The following is a 25021-nucleotide window of genomic DNA, read 5'->3' on the forward strand; positions in this document are numbered from 1 at the left end:
AAAACATAAAGCTCTCTTGTACCTTTACGAAAATAGAATCAAAACCAAGTGAAGCAACAGCTGGTGAAATGTATTCAAAATTACTTGCAAGATTACTTCCCAGAACTAATTCGCCTTTTGAATATTCCGCTTTATTAATTTGGCCCATCTATTCATGTGTCACACAGTTTATTTCTTTGACCACAGACCGAAAACTGGCCAAATCCGATTCCAGAGACATAAATAACTCGGAGACAAGGCACTCAAGTGTGTGCACACCACTCTCCCATATACAGCCCTAAATTTGGAAACTAAGAAGCCAAATGTAAAACTATTTTTGATATTAATTGTCGAGGCGACAAAGTTTCGGTTACGAAGGACCCGAATACCAAATGGGCGCCCATTAATTTCCGGTCAAGCGGCTGATAGACAATCATAATTATTTATTTAGCACACATCAAATTGACCAAATGCACACGTGGTTGTGGTCCTGTTTGGGTGGGTCTGCCCTTTTTTGGTGGACGGGGATGGGTGGCAGGAACTTCAGGACATACTATACTATACACACTGTGTTAGTTGTGCGGTTTGCCAAGGTGTCGAAATGTTTACTTTGTTCGAGGCCGACAACAACTGCGCCTCGAAGTTAATGATGCATAACACTTGCGGTTGTCAAAGGCCCCATTGGCGAAGGGCGACGGTGGGGCAGGCTTGGGCAGTAGCAAGTGCCAAGTGGGCGGGGCATCCCCATAATTACAGGTGGAAGTGCGGAATGTTTCCATCTGCGTGCGTATGTACTTACAATTTATAGACCATAATTGCAACAATTTTGAACAACTGCACTTCATCGACGCTTTGATGCTCGCACACGCACTTAACATTTTGATTCATCCAGTAAATGCACTCTAAAAAGGAGGCAGGTGGGCGGACCCAGTGGGCGGTATACGCCGGTGCCTGATGGGCGGCCCAATGTGGGTGTTGGCTCCCGTGGCCACAGAAATCCAAGCAATTTTAATGACATGCTGGCAGGCATCCAATCTATATGTTAAAACAAAGACCAAGGCTAAAAGGAACCTTCAATTTGCGCAATAGCTTGGAAATAATTTATAACAGTTTTGCAATGGCATCGGCAAAATGCCGGTAACAGGCGGGTTGAAGGGGAAAAGGGCAAAAAAAGTGAAAGGGGAGAAAGCTAGAGAGAAAGAAACCGCAAAAGGCATTCACAGCCATTTCCTATCGGGCATTGGTAAAAGTAAAAATATTAAATTGAAATTGTAGAGGTAAATTCTGAATTGAAATATATTTTATTTGCAAAATTAATACTTATTTAGTAACAATAAATAATGTATAGTTTTAAATAGATTTTTAGTCTTGAAACCTTACTACAATTAACATGCGATTTTTAAGCGCCAGTCCTCTACAATTCTTTGCCTTTGAAAAATTAATTCTGATAGGATTATTTTTAACTTCGACTGACCCTTTAAAAGTCAAACAGTTTTTTGGAATAAAGAAATATAATAATACTTAAACTTTGCTCTCGGCGCTCATTAAATGCGACTTAATTTCTTTTGGGCGGCCCCGTCCCCAATATATCATGTCAGCAATCAAGTCACAAAGAGAAAATCTGCTGACAGTTTGCATTCTGGCCGAAACCCCCCTCGCCCAGCCCCGGGGCCTGGCAATTTCATGCTTGGCAACATTTCGCCAGCTCTTTGCGATTTCTTGACGCTCCCTCCCCCACCCAATGCCACACCAAGCAAGGACATTTTTTTCATGACCGTTTATTTTTTCATTGCCGGTCAGTGGGAGACAAATTAAAAAGTTTTACGCATCTGACCCGCTCTGGGAAAGTGCTGGGGCGCATTATTAAAACTTTTATAATTTATCAAATATTCTAGGCTATTTTTGGACGGACCCGACAAGGACAATTGTTTGCCCGACATATGGCTGACACATCGCCGATTGTCAGTCAGCTGTCGGTCATTGTTCGATGTCCCTTTTAGAATCAATAGAGAAAATTATAAGTACACGTTTTGTCAGTTCATTTTTTATGCATAAACAGGCGTGGCATAGCAGCTGGGCCACCACCTCTCCACTCCCACACCCACTACCTGCCACTCGCCGGCCCATCAATCTTGGTCTATGATAACGCCTGGGCAGGTAGCTCGTAAATCTCAGCGCTATCTGGCAGCTCCTTGGCCCACCTTTTGTAATTTTTTCATTTTTTTTCTGGATTTTTGTTCTTGTAGTTGTTCTACGCGGTGCGTTTCTATTTGCGTAACTGTCATGCCACACATGTGGCCAGGTGAGTGAACGATGAAGGGTGGGACAGGAATCCATTCCTCAGGAATACTTACTGTACGAGCTTCATGAGTAGCCTGGACTCGATGAAAGTAGGTCTTCGCCGGGTATCGATCAAAATATTCATTGGACAAGACGGTTACATATTCATATGGGCTTTCTAGAGGCTAACACGGTTTCCAACTTGGGGTCTTGTTCGAGAACTCAAGACTTACGCAAATCTACACTGCGGATTCTTAGGTTTATGTTGTATAAGACTACAAGAAAACCGTCTCCCTGGCACTTAACCCCATTTAGCTCTCTGTAGAACAATGAGCCATCGGGAATAATTTGGTGCATCTTATGTATGAATACACTCCTGGTTGGGGGCTTAGCACCCATCGAAGCCATGGCCTCTCATTATTGGTAATCACACTACGCCATATGGCATCAATCAAAAGCATCCGTGCTAGTTCTGGCCAACCTCCGGCCGCATTAATCAGTGGCAGGTTCTGACCCAAAAGGTGCATTAGACGGCTCCTTCCACTGACTTGGCTTTCAATCGAGCGGATATGGGAGTGGTTTTGTCTATGTGCCTGAGTGTGTGCGTTCGTGTTTGTGTCTGCTCTTGACCATTCCATTGTTGCCAACAGAGCGTATACGTAATGTGCAATATCCAGTGCATGAGTTAGTTCAAAGGTAAGACCACTAATTCGCCAGGACCAAAATCACGCTGCTCCAGCAGATAGATACACAAAATGAGCTTCCAGCTCCTTATTAAGTTGCATGCAATTAAAATTACGCGCGTAACCAGAGCGAAAAAAAAGATAAATTCGCATGATAAATATATTTTTACGCTCTGCTTGCCTCACGCGTGTTGCTGGCTACTAGGGAGGGCCAGCCGGGCTGGGCCGGGGCTTTGGAACTCCGGCGTAATCAGGCTGCCGCACTGGGGGCTAATTAATTTCGCCACTTTACTCCGTTACAGGATCTCCAGGGAGGAGCTTTGGCTTAGCAACTCGCTCCATCCATTGGGACGATGCCTGTGTATCCGTGTGCCCGGTTTTGATTTTCTTTCGTTTTTCCTTCCAGTTTTTCTTTTTTTTTTTGTTATCCCCATTTTACATTTGGTCTGTGTTTTCTTGTTTGCTGCAGCTACACGTTTTATATTCCAGTTGGCCCGGATGGGTGTTTCCGACCAACTAGAAATAGAGATATTGAATGGAACTACATTTGATACATTTTTAACACTTTCTTAAAAACCATTATGCATTTTTCCACGTTTAAAACCAAATATTTACAAGGGAATAGAATATGTTTTCTTATCCCAACTTTTAAGACGTATCCTTTAGTCGTTTCCATCCAACTAATAAGCTGCCTTACACTTGTTTAATTTGTGTTGGCTTTCTTTGTATTTATAATTTTTTGCCGGCTAATTAATATGGCTTATGTAGGGGCTGCTGCCTCCAGTATCTTATCCTCAATAAACTGAAGCGCAGCAGAAAGTTTGAATTAAAATTTTCAACGTGCGAATTTAAAATGCTAAGCACACGGCCAAAGCCATAAAATGCCAGAGAAAAAAACCGAACACAGATCTCGAAATTAAGAGTCCAACTAGCCTTGGTTCTTACGCACAAAAGTTTTCCGAAATCTTATATACTTTTTTTTCTGTTGGGAAAATATTAAGAGCCCCGTGCATGGATAGAAGTGCAGATAAACTATGGACGGGCCAAGAAACGAAAAGTGTCAGCCGGCAAACTACAAACTTGAGTTCAAAGAATAGTAGGCGAAGAAAAAAGAAGTTTTTATGGGGCGGGGGTACGATAAAGTTGCCCTCGGCCCGGGGCCAAAAATGGTTGTTGGCCAACTGGCGACACTTTTCGGCAACAGAAGCAGCAACGGCATCAGCAGCAGCATGCAAAGCGAAAGAGCGCCCGGACCAAGTTGGCAAACAACATTAGTTGATGGCCCAAATGGGCCAACATGGCGCTCGTGGCAGTCAATAATAAGCAGGCGACATGTTGGCCAGAGCTCACTTTCGGCCATCGCCACGGCACGAAAGAGGAAAAAAGTGCTATGGAAAGAAGTGAGGACCAACATAAAAGCTCTGGCCAAGAGCTACAAATGCAGATGTAGAACGCAGACTTCTCAACAAGTTTAAAGTTCCTGTCGTCGTCGCAAAAAAAAATAGTGTCCAAAAAGTTGCTACAGATGTTTGTAAATTTAAGCATTAAAGTCTAATTGAGTGAGGATATGTATATTCAATCAGCAGCTTAGTTATCAATAAATCCGTTTATCTTTTTACCTGAACAACATCCATTCCATCACTGTCGTTGGCAATTACAAAGGTCAAGCGCTGGACAAGTTGGTCAGATACGAAATGCGCGTAATTAATGGCCGACACTGATGAGCCGGCCAACTTTGCCCGCATCCGAAGCTCTTTCGTGCTTAACCCATTTAACTCCTAATTAATACACTTCACACAAATTCATTTTAATTACATAAAATAAACCAAATATTTATGTAAATGCCCCTGTCACTCATATACTTATATACACATACAGATGCGTGTATTTTTCATGTTAATTACGCATCTGTTGGCCAAAAAGTCGTTGGCTTCGGCCCGAGGACACTGAGAGGGAGGTGGTTGATAGGGGGTGGTGAAAGCCTTTCAGCTGTCAGCAGCATTTGGCAAGCGGTAAAATAAAAACAAGCAAAAAAACAAGCGAGTGGAGAGAAATAAATAAAGCGGCAACCAGTCGACAACATTTCCATCGTCAAAATGAAATAAAATTTATTTGCGGAAATAAAAAAAGGATTGCATACTTTTCTGGTAAGACCATTACAGAATGGCAGGTACAGTGAATACTGCCTAAGGAGTTTTGATATACATTTTAATGAATTAATGAGGAGTTCAGTTAGAGTTGGGATAGAGTTAAGACAAAACTATTATTAACAGCAAAAATCATAATAAAATGTCTATGGTTATAACTTAATTATAGTTTAATCTTAAAATCTTCATAAATTATTTCTAATTTTATATCAAAACCATAACAATTTCTTCAAGTGAATCAATTGCTCAATTAACCATGGAATCGGATGCTCTAATTTATTTATTCTATAGCTGGTTTCGTAGCCAGCTGTTCAAAAGGCCTTGCTGGAAAACACCGGCAACTTCCAGTGCTACCAATATCCCTCCATACCCCTCCATTCCCCTCCCGTAACCCTCCCTTTGCAACATACAAACACATACAGGATAGACGCATTTCGTTTGTAATTAGTGTCGCAGCGGCTGTTTCGCTTTTGTTGCCTTACCGCGCGCGTGTAAATTCCGAACATTAATTTTCTTAATTAGGAGTATGCCAGTGTCCTTAATTGCTAACAAGGCGTCTCGCATATGCTGCCATGTGTTTCATCTGGCAAATAGAGATCCATTCCCAAATGCAAATGCTTATTAAATTAAGTATGTTTGTATCTTTTGAGGCAGCGGCAGTGCTTTCATATTATTACCATATAATTGAGTCACCAACAAAAAAAAAATTGAAGCCAAGGCCGTGTCGCGATATTTTCACATTAAAGTTGGGATAAAATCCGAGAATTAATGTCCGTCGAAAGTGACCAACTAAAGTAGCCAAAGTTATGCCCACATGCTGACTGGATGGCTGGATGGTCGGATGGCTAGCTGGTTGAATGGCTGGCTGGTGAATGTTGGTCCATTATTTCATGATTTCTTTGCCATTTATCACCTGCAGGCTCTGACCGCATTGCCAAGGCGAAATTACAAATAAAATGAATTGCGGACCGGGAAGAAAATGGCCTGCAAAGTGGGCGGCTGTTGGCCAACTGGCTGGGCAAAACAAAAGGGCTCTCACCTGGACAATTTGTCAAATCGCCACCGCAATTGCTCTTGCCCGGCTTTCGATTTCCGGTCTTGGTCTGCGGGTATTAAGGATAGGGTATTGTATTTACCACGCCCTTTACATCCTTTCCTTGAGGGAAGAATGGGGGGAAAATTAATTGAAAAACTTTTTGCTCAATACATGCGGTTAGCTAATAGTCAAATACTTGAAATAATTGACCAAATCAAAAGTTCTCTCTACTGATTTTCACAAATTAAAGGCAAGAGACATTGTCTCCGCAAATTAAAGAAAAAAAATGGATGGAAAAGAAAACTTTTATTGCAAAATATTTCAGTATACTAAGCAAACTACATTTATTTGTACCACTCTCCTATAAATTGTGAAAGCATACTCAGAATAAAGGAAACATATTTGCCCGAGTAGCACAGAAATTCCTTCGAATGTGAGGTCAACATCTGAGATGGGTTTGTAAGTGCCCACAAAGCGAACCCTTATGAAATTCAAATTCCTGCAACAAGAATCCAAATTGTCCTTCCGAAAACAATTCCCTTTTCGTTACGAATATATGTACATTCATATATACAATATTTTTTTCCTCCTGCCTGCCAACGAATTGACAGTTCTTTAGCTTCAAGTTGAAATGACCCAATAGCCCTGGGAGGCCAAAATTGTACATTTTCATATGCCATGTTCCCATGCCGGAATTCATATTTCTGTGAATATGCATATATGAACATTCAGGTGAAATTGTTTTTGTTCCATAGTTATCCCCTCACTACTGCCCTCTAACCTAACACGATTTTGCACTTGTCCTGCAGGTGTCCTTGGCAAAAAAAAAACGAAAAAAGGAAACCTGGAAAAAATAGGTAACAACAAATGTATTGCAGCGTTTGAAAACTGAATAACTGGGAAAACTGGGACAAGGGAACAACTGTGTAAATGGCTTTTCATTTCGTCCATGTGACACTTATTTTGGCACATTGCATTGCAAATATATTTTGCAATATTTGGCCATTGATTTGCGCAAAAATTCCTCTATTCTGTACGACTAGTTTTTTTTGTTTGTTTAGAATCGCAGTGCAATTTTGCTTTAAATCGATTGGGGCCCGTCCAAGCGAAACAATTTAAATTTGAATGAGAGCGGTAAATAAAATCAACCATTTGGCAGTTGAAGAGCCAGAATTTCGCAGGCTGACACGCCAATCAAATTGGCATGAAATGGGCAAGTCCAGTACCCGGTTCCCGGTGCCCGATGGCCGATACCCGTTTCCCGATATCCGGCAATTCAAAATCCGAAATGCGAATCTAATTGAAATTCACGCCAGTGTTCGGCTTAATTTTAAATCAAATTGCAAAATGCCAGACAAATTAATCGCCCCTCAAATGTATTTAAGTTGAAACTGATTCGGTTGGGTCCGTGGAACCGTGGAACAGAGCTCATTACAATTTTTAATTAATTTTGACAATAAATCTCGTCACCCAGTTCTACCCATACCAGTGTTTCCACCGGCTTGACAGTTTGATTGAATCTGGCAGGGGTCTGGGTTTGATTTTGGGTCTCCATTCGGGGATTACCTTTTCTGGCTTGCCTTTGATTTCCCCAGGAAATGTAAAACAATGTCAAAAGTTGTTAATGCCCGGCAATCAGAATCAAAAAGAAAAGTAAAGCCCAGTCCCCTCGGACACTATAGTGCACCTTTGTTTTCAATTTTCCGAAAAGGTAAGAATCGAATTTGCATACGGAGCTCTCGAAGACCGTGTCTACAAATTAGATTCAATATTGCCGTGCTATCGAGAGCCGAAAGCCGGAGAAAGCATGATGACCATGGCGACTTTCTCGCTCGCCGCCTGTCCATCAATCAATCAAAGCACAAAGGTTACCTGAGGGAGAAATTTGCATGGATTCACGCAGCGCTGCACGCCGTCCAAGTCCCAAACAATTTGTGAGGCTTTCCTTCTTTTTTCCATCTTTCTTCTAGGGACGGTTCGGTGGATGGTTGGGTTGAATAGTCCTGTCCTGGCTGGGGCGAACTTAACCGCAGACGTATGGTCAAAAAGCTCCGGAGAATTGGCTCATGTTTTTTGCAAAAAGCATTTTCTTTTGCCTGCAAACTTTCTGCATACCTTTTGAGTATTAAAGGGTACCAGGTAGGGAGGTTTAGCTATCCAAGCCAGTAAGTTAGTTTCCCAATATTTAAGAAATTCTGGTAATTCTTAAGAAAAACAAACCACTAAGCTCATAGTTTTGTGAAAAATGTATCAAATCTTGGGTAGCTGTGTAGTCTTCAGCCAAAAATAAGCATATCCTGCATGTCCAATGCTGATTTCTTTTGCGTTTTGCTTTATTCCAGCCCGGCCTGAAGTACAAAAAGCCAACAGAAGAAGACGGCCGGGGGGAACAAATAGAACCCGATGGCCGGGATGGCCGGGATAGCCCAGGATGGCCGTGTGGTAAATGGTTAAGGGCATGTCAGGGCAATTTGCATTTTCAGCTTGACAAAGGATGTGAAGAACTATTCCCCCAGCTGCCCGCCAACGAAAAGGTCCTTCATACCACCTCTCTATTCAATTTTTGGCCGTAGATGCGCCAGCTGCTGTTAATATGCAAACTGGGATTTCTTTTGTGGCTTTGATTTCGATACGTTTCGCCGGACAATCACCGGGTCCGGCTTCATATTCAATATCATGTTTAATAATTTGCCTTCGTCCTGTGCCACAGGATCCTGTGCCAGAGGCGGGGCAGGGACTGAGAGTATAAACGGATATATACATACAAATTGTATAAGCAGATGGGTATTATTTGTGCCCTGGCCGTGTTGATTGCCGGCACTGAGCGTTTAATAGACTTTCAAATATTGCCACTTTGGCTGCGCTGGGATACCGAGGCCAATAAGATAATTAATGTCCTGGGAGTGGGCCAGATCATATCCTTGGTCCTGTGAAACAATGCGCCCAAGGCAGTGGCGGGAGCGAAGCCGAAGCTGCTTCGACTCGCTGATTGCCTGCGTTAATGTTAATTGCCATTGATGAGTTTTATGCGTCGAGCTAATGAACAAACGACTGCACATCGCCAATATGTAGCTGATGGGTTCGGGATACTCGGAACATCCACCCCACCAGGAAGTGGGTTTTGGGCAGTCGTTTCAGGCTATCAGAACATTGATAGCCGCTGGTCGATAGCCAGGCATTTAATTGCTTTCGGTTTTGCACGATATATGAAAGTGGTTAATTGAATATTCAGCGCAGCACAAATTAAAGTCGTTTCGGATTAGGTATCTGGGTTAGGGTTCTAAGAATGATGACTTACTTTGTGGCTATAAAAGAGTATAAAGTAATCAACTTAATATGCTACTCCCCTCTTTGAGAGTTGAAGTTTTTCTTGAATATTTCCTTCAAGGTAATTCAAGCCTCGTTAGGCTCTTTTCGTAAACCTTTCTAAAAACTCTTAACATCAATACTTTATCTAAAAGCTTCCTTCTTCCATTATGAGTGACACGGCAGCCTGACTTACATTTCAAAAATTTGCATACAACTAGACAGCCAAAAGGAAACCGAAACCGAAACCGCAACCAAAAACCAAAACCGAAACCATGAAGAAAACCACTACCTTAATTCGCGCTGATGGTTGTCAAAAATAAAGTAGCAAACGTTTGCTAAATTAAGCCGGATACCAAATTGCAACACCGCAACGAGTAACTTGCAACGTTGTCTTTTGTGTCTTCAACTTCATTTCCTGGCGCGAGACTAGAGCCCAGCACCAAGGACTAAGGCTCAATTTGCATGGAATTTTGTCGCAGCTGCTTCGGGGGCGTATACGTAATATTGTGTGCAAGGCAGGCACAAAAATGCCCGAAATGTGGCGACTCTTCGAGCCAAAAATGCAATCAGAGGACCGCGGAGTCGCGGCAATTTAATCCAAGACATTGCATTCTCCGGCCCGGCCACTTAATGATTTCCGCAAACAGAACGCTTTGTTGTCGACGACGAGGATGCCGTTTTTTTGGGGGACAAGTTTAAAACATTAGCACATTGCCCCCAGCCAGGCGGCAGGCAAATTGTTTTGCCACAATTTGCTAATGCATTTGGCCAGAAGACTAATGAATATTAATGCTCTCCAGGGGCTACGAGGGGCAGACCAAATGGCAATAAAAATATTTCAATTAGAACCAAGCTGCCAACACACACTCGTGCGGCAAGATCAACGACTTGGTTAATGGCTGAACAGCTTAAAGTTGCAGCTGCAAGTGCAGACAGTCCGCAGGATAAACCCAAATTGATGGCCATTTTGAGGAGAATTTTAAGGAATCTCCTGACGGTCATTTTTCCTGGCCATTTGACTTCATAAATCTTTGAAATAATTTAAACTTATATCTCCAAGCTTTCACACTTTAGCTGAAAATGATTAGTTTTGTAAAATTTTAGCTCTCATTTGAATGTATGGTATGGCTGCCGGTGCCGCGGGATATTCTATTCTATAAACTTGCCACAAAACAATGTGCAACGAACAACATTTTTGTTGTTTCAATATTGCACTCACCTGTGTGCGAGTTTTTGTGTGCGCATGTTACTGTGAAAATTTTGTGGCAAGCCCTTTGGGGGCTATCAGCCAACATGGGACTACCTTGTCAAAATAAACCATTCAATTAGTGTTGGAAAATTGAATTTTCCATATAGCCTGTTGATGCGGCAGCTGTGATAAGCTGCGGGCCATCGACACCCAGATACCTGCCCCACCCGGCCCACCTGCCATCTTTATCATCTCTCGGCCAAGGCACACAGAAATTTCATTAGCCTAACGAGTTGTTTGCTCGACAGGCCGACAAGGAACTTTGTCATAAGGAAGTTAGTTTTGAAGCAGTCTCAAAATCTTGCTTTTAAGGCATTTTCAAAAGCTAAATATATTGTGGAAAATAAATTACTTGGTAGTGGTACTTATTTAAAATGCAATAGCAAAAATAATAACAATTCCCAAGTCCTTTATTAATCTGTATTCAGACAGGCGACCTTGGTCACATTATGGTCTTGCTTAAATAATGTTAACAAGCCCATAATTAAATATTGGCCCAGTATTTTGCGTGATTAAAATAAAAGTTAAACACAACAATATCAAGGAAAAATGGAAAAAGAGAGCACGTTTAAAATGCACAGCACATATAAACATAAAACGCTGACAGGCTTCAGGTTAACCGCAAAAATGGGTCCCACTAAACATAAAAATTAAACTCGTCGTTGCTGATTACCTAACAAACCAAAAAACTCGGAATAATTTGACTTTCTGAGGGTAACAAAATTACCAAAAAAAAAATTGAAAAAGAAAAAGTAAACATAAACAAAATGCTAAACAATCAAGAGCCAAATTTCAGCTACCAAGCTGCTGTTGCTCTTTAACAAATTCATTATAACTTTTGCTATTAAAAACATTAGAAGCGAATGTACACGCATTCTATTCAAACAAAAAACCAAATGAGTAGAGTCTGAGGTCCGTAGTCCGTTTGGCATATATTCACGTTCACAGGCGAAGCAATTTAACCCAAATGCTTATCATTTAGCCATTTAATTTAACCTTTTTGCCCAACACAGACACACACATGTGCCACCAAAAAGAAGGCAGCTAACAATTGTGGTCTAAAAATACATCAAGGGTAGTCTGAATTTCGGTTAGTTTGTAGTTTTACTTTATTCAGTTAAAAGTTGTATAAACTTTTTTGTTTAATTATAGATTTCCTGGCTTGTATACGTTTAATATTAATTATCCCATTTTAATTTATATTTATTCCCAGGGTATTTTTCAAGCTTAAAATAAAATATTTACTTGGCTAACTTTTTGCATATCACAGCTCATTCCCTTAAGCTTTGGCTTTGTTTTTAATACAAACTGCTGCTCATATTGCTAATGATTTTGGGTCACCGTCATCCGCACACTCTCGAACCCTTTGCACACCCACACACACCCAAAGACAGACACCCTCTCACACACATATAGCCACTCACGTAACACTTATGGTAACACGTACTTGGGGTCGCTTGACTGTTTTTTTGGACGCTGCCAGCCGTTGTTAGGTATACGCCACATTGCTCCATTTTTCGGGTGTTTTGTAATATGACCGGGATTACCCCTATCTCTTTCCCACCTCTATACCTCACTCGCTCACACCTTTTTTTTTTATTGCTGAAGCTGTGGCAGAAATTAAAAACGCGCTACTCTATCTCATTTGTTGGCACTGCGACTCTGGCATTTTAATAAAATGTTGTTCCTATAAACGTGATGCTGGCTCTAATTGTTGTTGCTACAAGGATGTTGGCTAAAATATGTATATGAGAGTGTGTGTGTGCTTGTGAGTGGGAATGAGATAGAAGAAGGAGTGTGTAGGTTCCTGGTTTATTTTTTCCTTTTTAGTAAATGGAGCTTGTATGAAATTGTATGCAATTAGTTAGTCGGTAACTTTCAGGGATGAGTATTTTTTCATTTTTACTTTTTGCAACTTGAAATTAGCGAGTAAACATTTTTCGAATGAGGAGTATGAGTGGTATTCCTCTAGGATTTCGTTTTTTGTTGCAATAAAAGTGGCTGCCCCATCATTTCTATCCCCTTAACTTAAGCTTGGCCTTAAATTTCAACACTAACTGAAAACTTGTTTCCCCATTTCAATCCAAGAACGTTGCCAATTGCCTTTGTCCTCTGCTCTAACCTTTAAGCTAGAAATCCTTTCCAGACAGGATGTGGATGGACTTCGATCTATTCATGGTTATGCATCGATTGCAGTTGCCTGTTTGGCCAAAGTTGGCTGATAGCAGTTCCTGAACTGAAACTGAGCCGGCATTAGGATGATTTTGTTAATTGAAATTCGCCGCTAGAGTGCGCAGGAACTATTTCCTTTTGTGGCACGTGCATTGCGTATACGCAGTGTGGAAAGGACGAGACGACCTGGACCTGGGCCGAGGACGGCTGGCACAGCTGCAACAACAGAAACAATGCCCGGTATGCGCTAATATTGAGAAAGCTTTTGTAGTCCGCACTATGCGCTTCATTTGATGCAATCCTGGTCCTTTGTTTGCCCTGCCGCATCCTTCTGATCCTGGCAAGCGGGTGACTCACGTTATGCCCACGTTAAGAGCACGTCCAGCGATTGTATTTTCATTTTGCTTGTAAGTTTTACTATCCTTTACGTAGGACACTGCCTCGCAGTCCTCGCTGTTCATTCAGCCTCGATTTTCTCCACCTATTTTTATACATTTTTCTTCGATACTCCTCCTGGCTCTGCCTTTTGTGTCTCGGTGTGTGTGTGAGTGCAACACAATAAGTTGCCTTCCGCCTGTTTTCCTCGCCATTGAAAATGTTAAACTTACGCTTATTGGTTTTGCAAGAATTCAGTTCACTCCGTAATTACACCAGGAGTTGCGTGAGACAAGCCGAGGAAATATGGAAGACGCCGGAGTTATAGGAGAACAGTATGCTTTTCAAGCTTCTACCCAGGTGAAAATAAAATTACCTTTAGATTCAGCTATATAACTCAACTGATTGTGGGGACTAACTATGAAGAAGTGAAGCCTCTGCTCGCACTGGGAACAGTAACTATATTGCGGTAAACGGACAGAAAGAATAAAAATGCTTTCAGTGTAATGAATTTCTCTAATAGTCAGCACTTGAATAAAAATTGTAGTCCTTTAGGATAATAGTAATTTTTGAATGAAAAGTAGTAATATAAATCTATTTATCTGAAAACTTTTAACAATTTAGCTTCAAAATATTCTTGTCTAAAAACCTCATTAATTTTTCCCAGTGAAACCAAGAAATCAAATAGAAGTAGAACTGTGGAACTGCCTGCTCTCCTGCTGTCAGAATGATTGTGACAATCCAGAGTGGACTTTGATAAGTCAGATCCTGCCGGCTAGTCTGAGGGATTCGTATTCCCGAATGTGCCTTTCGGCCCATACATTGCTAAAGGCAAACAGTCAGGCTTGCCCAAGAGGTGGGACTTCCTCGGAGCGAGCACTTTGTACTGATTAGGAAAACGTTTCAATAATCTCGTCCTGCAAGCGAAAGGGGCAGACCCGACCAATGGGGAATTGTCTTCAAAACAAAAAACGGACACAACAATTGCAGTTCGGGCCACTGGAAACTTTCTAGCGCTCAACTTGGCCTTGCCCGTAATTAAGGCTTAAATACCAACAATGAGGAATTGTTTGCGACGAACTTGCTGCTTAATTTGGCAACTGGATGGCAAAGCGGAGGGACAAAACGCTCGTTGTAGCGTTCTCGTTTTCACCATCAAAAGTCGAAATTAATCAGGAACTGGAGAGAATACCTCATTGTTAATGCCGCATCAATATTAATTAAGCCGCTGGAGCCAGCTTCCGCTGACAACGGGGCGTATGAGCAATAAGCTCAGCCACAGCGAAAACGTTGACTTGGCCGAGCTGAGAGCTCGGCTGACACAAATCTGACAGGACTTTGACAACGAACGCATTCTAAGCATACTACCACAACATAAGCGACATGTCAAATGCCAAAAGTGACTCGCCAAAGATGCGTCCTGCGATATCTGAAGGATCTGAGACAGCACCGGGACCAGGATCTACAGGAAACAGGACCTAGAAGTGGAGTAGAAGCTGGTGCCGAAGCCAAAGTCGATGCCGAAGCCGTTGGTGAAGTGGCTGACAGTTGAAGGCCGGTTGACAGATACTCCGATAAAATTAGAATACAGTGGACGGGGTATCAGTTGTGGCGTGACTAGCTTCTAAAAGCGAAATTTCCCAGAACCTACACACTTTGTGACCAATTATAAATGGTATTTCTTGGAATACAATTCAATGATTTCTAGGAAAAGGCTATTTTAGACAGCAGACTCAAAGGAATTCGCATTCATTCATTAAATGTTCAAGTGAAATGAAGAACAGTACATGTGTTGATTTAATTAATCAGAAAAACTTAAAGGTAAAGCAATATCTATTTATTTGGTTTGAAATTTAAAGTAATTAATCAACAACTATTGTACTACATTTAATATAGATATGGTATTGAAAACCAAAAACGGGCCACCACTGTGCCGCGTTTGCATTATATGGCCATAGTTTATTGAGCCTCGACAGCGGCTTGCCTTGGCAATATTATTAATTATTTTTGCAATTAACGCGTCATTGTTGCTGCATCACGTTGGTTAAATGGCTGCGTAAGCATTTCTGTCCTTTTGGCCCTTTTCCTCGGCACGCGTCATAATTAGCGGTCTTTGTACGCCAGAGTTCGCTCATTTGGAGCCTTTCAAGCCAGGTCGGGCAGATAAACTTCCCGGGACGATGGTGCAGGCCAGAACGATGGTGATGAAAACGGTAACGGCACTGCCAATGGCACTGGCAATGCCAATGCCAACAGTAATGACACTGGCTAAGGCTTATCCACCGCTCAGCCAGGCGTAAGCCGCTAAAAGTGTTGCTTATCGGCAGGAGACAGTACGTCACATGCAAAAACTTCCACAAGAGGACGATGGGGCGGTGGAGGGCGTGGCACATAAAAAGTTGACGCAACACGCCCGAAAGACATGTGAACGTTTTATTGGCATTAAGGGATCAAAAAGAGAGCTGGCAGCCGGGCAAGAGGGGGCGTGGCGTAAACTCTTTGTAGCGCCCTTGAGTAAAGGAAAAAGCAGCGGATATATTTGCTCAGGCATCCACGGGTACTTCACTAAAATTTTAACGCTGACACAAGAAATATTTCAAGAACATCTCCCAGAGACTCAAAGGCAAAGAAAAACAAACAAGGAAAAATTGGGAGTACATTTGAAAAGTCTCTAGAGTTTCATGTTTACAGTTAAGGCTAAAGAAAGGCCCTTAAAAAATAATTTAGGAAAAATAAGTTGTATAAAATAATTTATACTTATACATTTTCATATATTACTGTATATTCTTAATATATTTAAAAATAATCTTTTATTTTCTTCAAGTGTTTGACAAAGGCAACGGCAACTAACGGCGACAAAGGCCGTAATAAACTTTTAGGGCACACGCTGCGTATACGCAATCAGCTTTGGGCAAACATTTGCCCAAATAGTTTTCGTTTTTAAGGCAAAGCCGAAAAAAGAGAGCATGCTGAGCTCGGCATTTTATTAGCTGCTTAAATGTGAATGCGAATTTAGTCATAAATCTGTAGACGGCGCTCGGTGCTCGGTGCTCGGCGCTCCGGTCGGCGCACTGCCGCATGAAATTGAAATATAGTGTGATTTTCACTTTAGCCCAGTCGTCGAAGCATCCGGAGTATCCGGAGCATGCGAGTATCTATCCAGCTAGTGGCTGCCTTGTGCCATGACCACCGAATGACTATGGCAACGGAATTCAGTGTCAAAGGCTCAGAAATACCAAAATAAGAAGATGGGAAAAAGACAAAAAAATAGTAAAGTGTAGGATTATAAACTAAGGGATATCCTGGAAAAATCTAAAAAGTTGTTATTGTTTTTTTATCATTTTGTGTGACATTATTATTTTAAATATTTTACTCTAACAAGTCATAAATTTACTCTAACAAGTCCTAAATTAATAAATTCATTAATCAAGTGACTCATCGAAGGAGAAGTCCCTCTACTGGGTGCGACCAAAAACAAAAGGAAGAAGCCATTTCAAAGGAAACCATTATCCTGGCGTTATTTATGACAATTTCCTTATGAGTATTGCCATCCCCGTCCACCTACAATTGATCGGCACCTCCGACCTGCCACGCCTCCGCCGCCCACACTGTCGGATACCATTTTTCCGGACACATGTGCGTTTTCACTTTCTGAGGCATTTCGGCGAGTGAATGACATCGCCTCAGAGCTTGACTTCAAGGCAGACAAAGGAAAACAACAAAGAGATGGCCATTGCGTGCAATTCTCTTCGTTTTTTTTGTTTCTGGCGGAAAATGGCCTCGGGGGGAAATGGAAAAGTGGCAACGGGAAATGGCAACCGGGAAATGCAAAAGCGTTTCCTCGCGTGTCCTGTCTAAATGTTATTATTAGTTATCAGCGGCGTTTCTTATGCTCCCACCTCGCCACTCACTCGATTAATGTTTTTCTAACGTGTCGCATGCCATTTGTTTTCGGTTTGAATATTTTAGTAGGCAGTGAAGCCTCTAATATGCAAAATTGTGATTAAAACTGCCCAAATTAAGTGCAAATAAAATGGCATGACTTATTGTTATAATGGCTCATAAAGTCACAGCATGAAGTTTCGGCTGATGAGCCATAAAAGTCTTGAAGTATTACCTTAAGTAATTTGTTAAAGCAATTAAATAAATGAAAAAGTATTCAAGGTGAGTGGTCAAAGAAAACTTTTTAATAAAATGTCTATTGAAGTGTAGGAATCGGAAGTCCTATATGCTAGTTTTTTAATCTCGATTGGTATTAATTGTGGGAAAAATATCGCATTTTCAACTTAGTGGCAGCTAGGGATGTCGGAAATATATCAAAATATCGATATATCGATATATTTTCTCTTAAAAAAATATTATTATCGTGATATTTTTTGGGCAAAAATAGTCGATAATAATATTTTTGAGTTGGTGTTCTCCGATATTAGTTGCGAAAGAAAGGAAATGCAGGTTTACTTGAGTATGTCATTTTGTATTTGGGAGACAAATCCGTTGGAATTCTGGAACTCACAAATTTCAACGATGACGATGCTAGCGAACGTTGCTTTAAGTTTTCTTATCACGCCTGGAAGTTCGGTTCCATCTGAACGGTTGGCTTCTGCCATTAAATGTGTTGTCTGTGACTCCCGTAGTCGAATGACATACCAGCATATAACCGAAAGAGTTTTTTTTAAATCATTGAAGAAAGATTTATTTTGTAATTAAGAGCATTAAATAAGAGAATTAAGTAATTAGCATTATTAAGTACATATTCCATGAATTCCATGAAACTTTTTTTTTTGTATTAAGTTTTTTTTTATAAATAAATTTGAATACAATGTCCTTAATAATTTTGTTATTTTTTATTTCAAAGAACTTAAATAAAAGTTGCTTGAGAGTGGGTATAAATATTTGTTGTTTTTTCAATTCACTTTTTAAATAAAAAATATGTCTTGTTTGCAGTTCATGGCGGATGACAACACATATTAAAACCTTTTTTTAAATTTAAAAATAACCTTTTTTCAGTTTTAGCTGACTATTAAAAATATCGAAAATACTCGATATATCGATTTTTTTTGGTGATGTTTATGAATATTATCGATTGATATTTTTTTCACAGCAAATATCATCAATACGATATTTTTTCAAAAACCAACAACACTAGTGGCAGCTGTCCACTAAACTTTACTTATAAATGCGGTTTACTTTTTTTCCGGTCCTATATTTTATTCACATGTTTACTTGCCCAGTATGTGGCATATTCATTGACCAAATGGCAAAGTATACATTTAAAGAGTTGCATGCAGCCGACTGGGGCGTGTCAGTCGGTTCGCGCCATGTGGCATGTTCATGTCATAATTCTAAAATTTGCGGTTGTCATGCCACGGAGCATTTAAATTAAAGCCAATGCAAGTATCCCGCGGATTTAAATATCTAGATAGCAAATGGATTAGGAATTATAGTTTATTAAATACTCAAAGCAAATTAATTATAGAAAATAGTCTTGAAGCATAAGTTAAAATTAAAGCTTTTCATTTGATTTGTTATTTATAATAAATAAAGAAAATAAGTCACTGACTTACTCTATGCTTTTGAAGGATAAGACAAAGCTTGGATTCAATATAGTTAATTTAATAAATATTTTTGATAAAGTCTGTCTATGATTTCACCTAGAATTCGTCCTGATTTATCCAAGTGCAGCCATGACTTTATTTATCAGTGTAATAGCTTCTGAGCCATGACAGCCATTTTGGTTCGATAAGCCAAAACAAGAGGCAAACGGAAGCTGCTCAGACAAGATAACAGTAACCATGCATGTATATGTTTTTGTGTGTGTCTGGGTGGAATAGTTTAAGGACCCGGCCAATCCTTGTACCAAGGCCAATAGTTTGGGGTAATTTGCTTCGATTTCAGACGAAGGCGATGCTGCCGAAAGGGGTGTGGCAGGACGGGTGATGACAGAAGGAGTATTGGCAGGGGCAACAACACTTTTCGGCTGCATAACAAATACACTTCAATCAATGCCAAATGGTCGTGCCGACAATCACAGGACCTCTTCACTAGTATGTGGGTGTGTGTGTGGGTGCCACAAAAATGAAAACAAATTTTGGCATGATTGCTGATTGTTTGTCTTTTTCATTGTTTGGCACGAATGCCACTGCCACTGCCACAGCCACTGGCACAGCCACAGCCGCCATTGCCAACGCACGCGCACATTTATTGCTTCCCAATTGGAAATAAAAATGTCGGTTGCCAAAGGAAGGCTCACCATGTAACAAAAAAAAAAGGGAGTCCCATGCTCAACTCCAATTGAAATGAAAATCAGAAGAATGTAGTATGTTCACGATAGCGCGGTAAAAACAAGTGGATTCCTTTGGAAGATTTCTTTTTGAAATAGTTCTATACACTACCCAGTGGGGATGGTAGGCCTATATACATAATATTTAAGAGACCCCCTTATAATTAACTAATATAGGAAGGATAAATATCAAAAGACCCTTTTAACATGCTGTGGGATTTCAAAGTTTTTTTTGAAGAACAAAAAAGTCATACGACTTCATGTACCCCTTTCATATTGAAGGGCACATGGAAATACTCGAGATCTCCTTGGTCTGGCTTTTGATTTGATTTGCTTGGCGGTCTGCCTTTTTTTCTCCTTTGGCTTTCCCTCAATTTTTTTCTTGCTAGGCTGCAAACATTTGCCGCTGACTCCGGGCCCGTCGGGCGTTGCCGTCACCGCTGATTAAAACAAACACAATGCCGGCGTAATGACGACATATGTACGTCTGTGGATAGCCGGACCCCACAGCTTTTCACCCATCCCCTCCCAAGGATATCCCTCAACCCTCAATCGTCATTTTTCCGCACAATTGTACAATTTCGTCTGCGTTTTTTGTGTCAATTTTTTTGTTCGCTTTTCTTTGCCTTTGCGGGAACGCGCATTGAGTTTTTCTTCGCTCTTGAACATTGATTCATAATTGATTAGCATTACTTTAGCTATTGTTCGATTTATACATACATAAGTATACGTATATATAGATGGTTAGTACGTGTGTTTGATTATAGAAGCAGTGTTCAGGAATGCTGCCTTTGGCCAATGTCTGAGCTGTTAAATTAAGCGTGAATTTTTCGGTTTGCTGCCGCATTTTTGATGAATTTTATTGCTTTGTGCAATTACTTTGCTGATTTTATGTTTATTTATAGTCATGCCACAAATTCCTTTTTTTGGTTCTTTGATTAACGAACGCAGAGGTAGGGGAATATCATTTCTGAATCTTTGATTGATAATTTTCTAGTAATTCTTAGGCTATACCTTTAAATGCTTTAATATTAAACCAAAAATATTAGCCTCCTTTGTATCCCAGTTTCGCAGCATTAACTCCTTTTAATTAGACTGGCTTGTGCATAATCAGCTGAAAGTTGTTGCCTCTATCTGGAAGTTCGTCTTGGCCAACTCAGGGCGGCTGGACTTTTCCTAACGAACTGCGTGTTCCTGCCGCTCCTGCATGTTGCATTTAAAGTTTTTGTAGCGTGCAAGGCAGGAAATCATTTTAACAATTTTCCACCCCATCCCACTCTCATTGAGGTTTTTATATATTTTTCCTTCTGTTTCGCAACTTTTCTCGTATTTTCTATAACCAAGTTCACTGCACCCCGAACACAGACAACATGAAATCGTGAAAAGGCGCCCCAACACCAACTTCTCCTTTGTTGTATACTTGTTCGGGGCTACCTTTGGGCTATACATATAATACCCCGTAATAGAGCGGGTTTTCTTGTCCAAGTAAGCGTACCTCAATTAACCCTCTTTTGGCTGCTTCGAAACTCCAATAACCAGTTATTATAAGCGTTGTAAAAATTGATTTTTATTAGCACTCTTAAATTTTAATGAGTATCTTTATGTCTATTAAAATGCAAGTATTACACCCATTGCGTTTGGGTTTTTTTTCCTTTTTGAGGCCACTGTGGCAGCGACTCCTTTTCTTTTACCTTGTCGGTAATTATGAATGGCCAGCGGGTTAAAAAAGAGGTACAAAAGTCATTGACTCGCTGCTCCCGCCTGGCTCCTACTCCTGTTTCTGGCACTTTGTTCAATTAAAAGTTTATGTGAGTTATCTGGTAGTTTCATTGAAATTTTTCAGGCGCATCGCGCTTAAAGACAAGCATAACCTTTGCAACTGTCAGGTCAATTGAGGTAGCTCGGTGTCAAAGAGAAACAATTGTAATTTACAAGAAATCATGGCCATGTTTTACAAACGTACAAAAGTTGTATCCTGCAATTATCGAGTGGTTTTCCAAATAATTATCTATATATTTGCAATTCATTAAGTCTATAAAGTGTTTCTTTCACAAAAAATGAACCGTTTTTTATTTGGATTATTAATATAAACGAATGCTTTTTCATTTTTCTGATTGACTCTACAATTGGATTACCAAATAAAATGTGAAACCATTAAAAACTGCAAAATGGAAAATGCACTTCTCTCTGCTCTTTAATTAATTAGTCAAGTTCCAATATTTATTCTCCCATTTGTAGGCCCATTTGGATTTTCATTTATCTCTGGCTAAACAACTTAAATGTCCATTCAGTGCGTAGAGCAAACGTAATCGAATACTTTTTGGTATTTGCCTGGTCATAGTCTTAGGCGCTCTGCTCCTGGCTGCCCACTCCTGGCTTAAATACTCTTAACTGATTTTGGGCGGCGGCCAATCCCGGAGCTCTGACAAATAGTCCAACATCAAGTCCGGGGTGGGGGCTGCCCGGAGTGAAGCGATTTTTTGTTTGCCGAAATTTTATCTATGCCTCTGACCCAAGACCAAATAACGACCATCAAACAAACTTTGATTTATGACAATCTAGTTCATTTGATTATTGCTGCCAAGAACTGGACACACGCAAGCCAAAAGAAGCATAAGAGTTAGGCTTGGTTGGGTGTGTGTGTGTGTGGAAAACATTTTCATTTTCCATTCAAATTCAATGCTAATCTACTTGCACAACAAGCCGCATTTCCTGCAAGGAGCGGCCTGCTCAAGCATCATTTATCAACGACCTGGGGACCGTTGTCCCTTTTTTTTTTTACCATCAGCTGGCCCTTCCTGGCCAGTTTGGGGCATTATCAGGCCACATAGGGTTCATTATTTTTATCGTACAAGTGTTTGATACTTCCTTCTATCCCTAGTTTAGATGAATCCGGTCCGCACGCGCCGAACATTAAGCAGCGAACCGTATTTTAAAAGGGCCAAGAGCATTAGCTTTGACCAACTGTGCGTATGCGTAATCTAAGGAGTTAACGGAAGAAGCTTTTGAATTTCTTCAGGAAAATTGTAGAGTTTTGAATTTTCTATATTGTACATAAATTTCAATTGAAGCTTTATTTAACAAAGTTATGCAAAATAACCATTTTATATTTGTCTTTGTAGAGCTACGGGTCTGCACAACATGGCGTATACGTAATCCTATTAATTAGGGGGGAAAAACCAACATTAATCTTAATTTGCCTTAATTATGCATTTGGCTTTCTTTACCTTTTTCAGAAGAGTATTTCCGTTTACTAATTCACTTAATTAAACACCCACATTTCATACACAACCGCATACTTTTTCCGTGTGCCATAAAGTGTTTGCAGAAATGGGTTTCCTCGTCATGAAGGGCTTGAACTCTCTCTTCCCATTTCTATGCTAGTGCCCCGTGTGTCTGAGTCTGTTTTTAATTTACTCCGGCTTCGGATGCCGTTGAGGCTGTCTTGGAATCAGAGGAGGACACTGTCAGCTTCATTGCCGCCGGCTGCAGGTTAAGCATCTGCTTGAACTTCCGAGTGTTGACGTTACATGAGCTTAGGTGTTTGTTTGGCATCTGCCTTTGACATCTGCACTCGCATATACCACACGCACACACCCATTAGTTGGAGGAGTGTCTGGGCCTCCAAGTGGGCGGCTACACATACCCAGTAGCTGTAACAAGATGGGTTATAACTCTGGTATAAGATTCATTTATTTATCAATAAACTATAAGCTCTTTTAGTAAATCATGATATAGTCTTTATGCTTCTATAACTATTTAAAATATAAAGATACTCTTATGATTACATCCTGGATATTCTATATTCGAATACCTCATCAAACTTTTTCACATTCCTTTTTGACTACCAACTGGGGGCAGTATTGGAAGTGTCCACATCTGGTTTCTTTTTCAGTGCTTCTGGTTGTGGCTTAGCTACAAATAAACTGCATTGAAAACCCATTTTTGAAAAGTCGTCACTGGATTATGAGGAAGTGAAATGAACTGAACATGATTCCGGCACTAACTGCTGCAAGTGCTGAAGCTGGAGCTTCTGCCAGCTTACTTAATCACGAAGAACCTGCCTTTGATGAACAAAATCCAATTAAAATCAAGAAAATGAAAAGAGAATGATTACAGAAGTATAAGGAAAACTTTAAATTACAAGAACTAAAAATATTACTGAAGAGGGAAAAGCAATAACAATAAATAATACAAATCTTAAAGACTTTAATAAATTTAATTCTAAAATCATTAGAGAATACTCTTAGAACAGCTTACATTTCGAACTAAATTAATAGGTTTTTCGCAGAACAACAAGTTTTATTTCCTTCCAAAAATATTCTACTATAGAAACTAATCCTACTCCACAAAATTTCACTTCAACCTTGGCGAGGATTTAGTCCTCCACGGAAGCACCGTGTGAGTGTTTTGTATGTGTTCCAGCTAGCTAACAGCAAGTGTCCTTCTGCGCTTGCTGGACTCCGAGGACATCACTGCTCTTTCGGAGTCCAAAGCCTAATGAAGCTATTTCGACGAGGCCGCAGGCGGACAGATGATGGAACTGCCAGCGAACAGCTAATTATGTGCGTCACCGAAATAGAGGGATCTAAGGCAAAGCTGCTTTAATTGGCGCACGCACACAATTTGGCCAAAGATTTTCTATAAATGAGTATATATAGATACATATATATATGCATATCCATCACTCACGTGAAAACTGACATTAGCAGAAAAGGAATCACAAACTGACAGGTGGGCCAGGATATAGACGGGTTCTAGATTTCGCTAATGGAATAATGATTGTTTCTCAAAAAATTTAATTTATCTAGCCTTACCATCATATTAAAGCTAATTTGCCACAAAATATGATTTAATCTTCTGTAGTGAAATTTTCCGAATAATTTTCCGATTAATCTGTGCCTTCAATCAGCCGTAAGCCCAACCGGCACCTCAGAAGGTAACATCGAATTGCAAGGCCTAAACTTTCACCTCGATTTTCGTCATGAGCTGCGTAATTAATTATTTGCGTCGCTAAGTTGTGCCATTTCCATTCCTGCCGCATATTTTCGCCAGCCTCAATCTCCGTAGTCGCTGTCGTTGTCGTCGGCTGATGGCTTTTTGCATAATTCGGCCATGGCCAGGCTGGTCACGTATCGGGCGCAAACGGCGTGATTAGGGTTTTCTCGGTTTTGGGCCGAAACCAACAACGGTACAACTGAAAGATCCTGGCCCGAAAACCACAACATGCGTGTGTGTGTGTGGTGTGCGCGCATTTTCGTGAAAATAGTGGCAAGTTTGAGTCCTGGCTTTGCTTTCTGCTAGGGCTCATTAAATACCGAAATCAAAGTTGCTTGCTTCTCCTTTCCGCCAGTGCCAAGCAATTTTAATTGTTTACGTTTATTGATATTTGTGTGGTAAGTTCAGGGGGAGTTGGTGGCTAAGCCCTAATTTTCAATTATGCAAATTAAGCTGGCAACATTTTAATGAATGTAATTTTCTTCCACCATAACCCATTTCAATATCTATTTC

General features: G+C 40.5%; 1 long non-coding RNA gene across 1 annotated transcript; it reads left to right on the plus strand.

Moving 5' to 3' along the window:
* Window positions 1-7289: 7289 nt before the first annotated feature.
* On the plus strand, window positions 7290-15904 carry LOC138925827 (uncharacterized). The gene is made up of 3 exons (XR_011442058.1): window positions 7290-7836; window positions 13898-15051; window positions 15127-15904. It is a non-coding gene; the product is annotated as an uncharacterized lncRNA (long non-coding RNA).
* Window positions 15905-25021: the final 9117 nt, after the last annotated feature.

The sequence above is a fragment of the Drosophila bipectinata genome, chromosome 2L, assembly GCF_030179905.1.
Source record: "Drosophila bipectinata strain 14024-0381.07 chromosome 2L, DbipHiC1v2, whole genome shotgun sequence".
Classification (NCBI taxonomy): domain Eukaryota; kingdom Metazoa; phylum Arthropoda; class Insecta; order Diptera; family Drosophilidae; genus Drosophila; species Drosophila bipectinata.